This window comes from Scardinius erythrophthalmus (assembly GCF_964197995.2).
Source record: "Scardinius erythrophthalmus genome assembly, chromosome: 12".
In the NCBI taxonomy this organism is placed as follows: Eukaryota; Metazoa; Chordata; class Actinopteri; order Cypriniformes; family Leuciscidae; genus Scardinius; species Scardinius erythrophthalmus.
This window is the reverse complement of record NC_138232.1, coordinates 24960133-24964802: the sequence shown is the minus strand read 5'-3', so window position 1 is coordinate 24964802 and position 4670 is coordinate 24960133. Positions and strand designations below refer to the sequence as shown.

The 4670-nt window shown below is 39.5% G+C and overlaps 1 pseudogene across 1 annotated transcript; it reads right to left on the bottom strand.

Moving 5' to 3' along the window:
- Window positions 1–1528: 1528 nt before the first annotated feature.
- LOC308699615 (putative inhibitor of apoptosis) lies at window positions 1529–3152 on the bottom strand (annotated as a pseudogene). Its single transcript has one exon. The product of its transcript is annotated as a putative inhibitor of apoptosis (transcript).
- Between the last annotated feature and the right edge of the window lie 1518 nt (window positions 3153–4670).

Genomic DNA, 4670 nt, shown 5'->3' with positions numbered 1-4670 from the left:
TTGTAATAATACGTCATGGTATCTGACAGCTAGTTTTAATTGTTTGATGCCTTTTGATATTGACAGAAGGTTTTGAAGACGCTGTGATTAAATAATATGACAGTTAGTGTGTGTTTTTGAAGTTGGTATCACAGGATTATCCTCCCTACATATTCCTGAGCGTATCCAGGCTGTACTGTGAAACTGATAAGGATAAACTGTGGAAGCTTATCTCACACACAAATGTTGAAAAACCATTCAGTTCTTTTAAAAGAATATAAATGTTTATAAAGATCTTACTAAAACCTCACTCAAAAAGTTTAAATAAAATGGAGTCACAAAAGATCACAGAGTGTTTACTGAAGCGCCCCTCCAGCACAGCCCCGGCCTGAGTGCTGCGCGCGCCCTCCGCATTCTGACATCCCCCTCCTTCTGCTCCTCCACATTCCAGAGCACAGTGATAGTGAGAAACAGAGATTTTATAAAATAATGTATATTTCACACAAATAATATAATATACAATAATATAAAATATCTTACTGAAACCAATTCTTTCAGTTTTAGATAAACAAAAGAATAAAAAATCATCTTACATAAAACATTCTGTTCTTTAAAAGAATATAAATGATTATAAATAAATAATATAAAATAAAGATCTTACTAAAACCTCACACAAAAAGTTGAAATAAATGTAGAACTATCCAGTTTAAATAAAATGGATTCACAAAAAAAAAAAAAAGTTAAATGTTTATAGAGTTGAAGAAAAAACATAGGCCTACATGTTATGAAACAATCAGTTAAATGTTTAGAGAGTTGAAGAAAAAACATACAGCTCATGAAACAACGCAATGTATGAAACGGGTTCACGAAAATAAAAAATCATCTTACATGTTTAGAAATCAGGGCCCTCTGGCCTCTCTTTACACCAGCGTTTGACCTGCGTAGCTTTCAAAAAGCACCTGCCAAATGGTGTGTGTGTGTGTGTGTGTGTGTGTGTGTGTGTGTGTGTGTGTGTGTCAGAGAGTCACACAAATTCAGCGATCAGGATATCAGGTGCTGAGTTTATTTATAAGAAGTATAATCTTAAAAGTTTAAATGATATCTTTTAAAAACAAAAGACTGTTTAAATAAAATCTTTAAAGTTTGAATACATAAGCATCTTCTATTTACCTTTTAGAAGATTACTGTATGATGTAAATGATTTTGCTTAAATTTAACCTAAGGTATAATTGCTACTAAACAGCGTCTGTTCAAAAACTTTAGATGGTTGAAAAACTGTACTTAGGTGTCTTAGATCTTATTTATATAAAAATATTTCAAACAGTATTTTTGTCCATACAACATGTTGTCAAAGTTTGTCACAATGTTTTGTTGTTGTTATGTTGCTTTTAAGAAATCCGAGGACTCTACGTTGATCTTATTTAGACTAAGTTGTATCATTTCTTTTTTTTTTTTTTTTTTTTTGGTTACATTGTTTTTATTCATCAAGTTAAATATAAATTTGCAAATCCAAAAACTGTTTGTTACTTGGATGAACAATATCTTCACTTTATGATAGGAAAGTAAGGACAGCGCCTTTGACCAAGCCTCTACATATGGGGAACTTCCGCAGAGAAGGCGCACATTCTTTGCACACAACTAGGTGACCACAGGGGATGAAGACAATGTTCACTTCCTTATCCATGCAAACTTTGCATGTGCGCTCCTCTTGAAGTCTTCTTAACTGTTCCTCCATAGGCAGGTCTCAAAGATCTTGACTCGGTGATGCAGCTTCATTTGTCTGGGCCATCAGTTTTCTTAGCAGGTAGCCATCACTCTTCTTAATCCAGTTGCGGAAGACCTCTGCTGCTGCATTTCCTTTCGACAGGACTAACTCAATGAGCTGCCCTGTCTGCTACTTGACTGCAGTGCAGTTACGAATAATGCCATACTCTTTCTGTGAGATGACGTTCTCCTCTAGAAGATGGTCCATTAAGCTCTGCACACTTTTTAGGTGCTGTGACATGGCAAGATGATGTTTCTTAAGAAAAGTAAAACCATCTGATGCCATTTCCTCAGCAAGAAGCTCTCGCTCCTCCTCTCTCTTCTCATCTTCTGCACTTAGTAAATCAGACACGAACTCTTGAACGGTTTTGTAATTTTCTCCACTTGCGAGAATTTTGCTTTTAACGGTTTGCTTCACCACAGGATTGTTCATCATCACTGCATCTTCTGAACGGTCTTCTCCAGGACCCAGGTGTACAACAGGTGGATCAACAAATTCTCTTGAGTTGCTGTCTCCATTAGTCAATAGCTGTTCAAATAGTCTTGGAAATCTTGCTTGAATCTGATGAACAAACTCTAGGCGCTTTTCTTGCAACAGGTATTCACATCTTGGAAAGCACTTAGCATGTTCTACCCATGGATCATCACCAGACTCCCAACATCTGAGTCCACCATCACAACAAAAGCACTTCACGTCATCATTACGACCAACATAGTAAAAACCAGCCTTAGCCAATTGGTCTGATCGAACAGTTATTCTTGAGGGCCAGTTGACAAATGTGAGCAACCTTTCTTCACACTGTTGCATTGCCAAGTTAGATACATTGGAAAGACCGCCACCAGATAAAGGTACATTATCTGCACGGTGACCTCGAACGAAGCGGCAGTTGGGGTAATGCCTCTGGTGCTCTGATACTGCACGATCTCCCGGTTCCCAGTTGCTAAGCTGGCCTCCACAACTGAAGCAAGCCACTCTGTCGCCCTGGCCAAGGTAGTAGAAACCACTTTTGGCAAGCTCGGCTGGAGTTACTGTAGCAAGAGTCCAATTCTGAAAGGTGTCAAGGCGTTCCTGTTCCCGACGCATGCCAGGATTGTGACAAGTCGGAGGTCGCTTGTGAGACATATCCTCAACTCCATGGGAGGAAATGGGACTGGAGAGGGCCAGGTTGCTGAATGCCGTGTTTAAGTAAGCCACCTGCTCCTCCATTTGGCCTGAAATGGATGCCGTGGTGGTCGATGTTACGGCTGTCGCATGGGCGGAAAGCTGTAGGATGGCTACGCTGTGAAGCGGGGGAAAAGGCAGAGTGAGAGGACGACAGGAGGTTTGCGGTGGCGGGTAAACTCTGGATGAAGACATAAAAATGTGACCACAGGGCATGTCCAGTCAAGCCCTTCTCTCTGCTGGACATCCCATGACTAGTGCCTAGTCGTCCATGACAGAACACATAATCTTATTAAACTTATTAAATACCCTCTATGATGCAGGAACCGATGCTAAGAACAAAATCAAATTTTGTTCAACACCACAAAATGTCCTTTTTTTCTGTTCTGTACACAGCGGGCAAATTAGTTGTATCATTTGAAAAATCACCACACAATTTCAGGTATTCACATCTTGGAAATGGTTGCCAGCTCGGGAATACAGTAATTAAAATGCAGAAAACAAATATTTATATATTGAAATATTTAATCTTTTTAAATCATGTAGTATTTTTAATTATTCTAAATATTATTATTATTATTATGTATACTATTATAATACTATTATTATGTATAGTATAATAATACTATTTTTATGAGCTCAGACATTTTTTCATTCAGAATTTTTTATTTCAACATTATACAGTACTTTCGAGTATACATTGAAGTAGTGAAGAAAATGATAGATCGGCAGTACATAAAGTAAAACAATAATGACATTTACAGATGGTCTAACCAGAATAGAAAACCTCTTGCGGCTATCATGTCTTGCTCTAGGATATAGTTGACCAGACCTTCAACTAATTCACCAACATCAGTTTTTGCATTTTTTGACAGCAGTGACACACAGAGATCTGTTACAAAAGTACAAATAGCGAGTATCTCGGTGATTTCGAACTCGTCACAACATGCACGCAACACATCCAGAACTTTTTTGAGGATTACGCCGTTCGACTCTTTGCCGTTAAAAAACATGGGCGTTACATCAGTCCATTACTTTGTCAGGCCTCTTACGACATCCATTTCATTTTTGAGATTTGTCACACGTTTGGTATCCTGTGCACAATCGTTTTTCATACCACACGTAGCATCGATGATCCTGAGCATCAAGCCAACCATCTGGCCTCTAAAATGATCTTTAAACATAGAGTCTAGCATAGCTCTTAAAGGACACTCTTTGCCCATGGCGCACTCACCATGCTTGTGCCCCACATCGCCAGAACTCAACGCGGAGTCGTTCTCCATCCGTTTTTGCGTCTCCATTTTTTCAACTTTTCTAATAGTCCACTATTCGATGATGAAAGATGCTTTTCGTGTCCTGGAATGTTCCTGGAATCTCCTGAGTGAGTCCTTGCGGTACAGTCATCCAGGGTTTGTGCGTTAATGCTCGGAAGTTTCTGTTTTTGGGTCAGGAGCGTAGTTTGCGTCAGGTTCAGGCAAACAGGACTTTCAACTTTTTCCTTCAACTTTTGATCAATGAGATGATGCAGTAGCACAGCAGTCCGCGGCTAGTAGGGCTAGAGCCCTTCAGTTAGGAAAACCGGGGTTGTGTGCGATAACTGAGGCTGAGCCGGCGCAGAGTTTATCAGGACGGCGATTGGGGTCCGCCCACCCTGTTGCGTAGGATGTACGGGGGTTGTCATCAGGAAAGCCATAAATAACCATGTAAATTATAGTCACAATGCAACAGAAGTAGCATCATGGAGAAGTTATGCATATGCCACCAG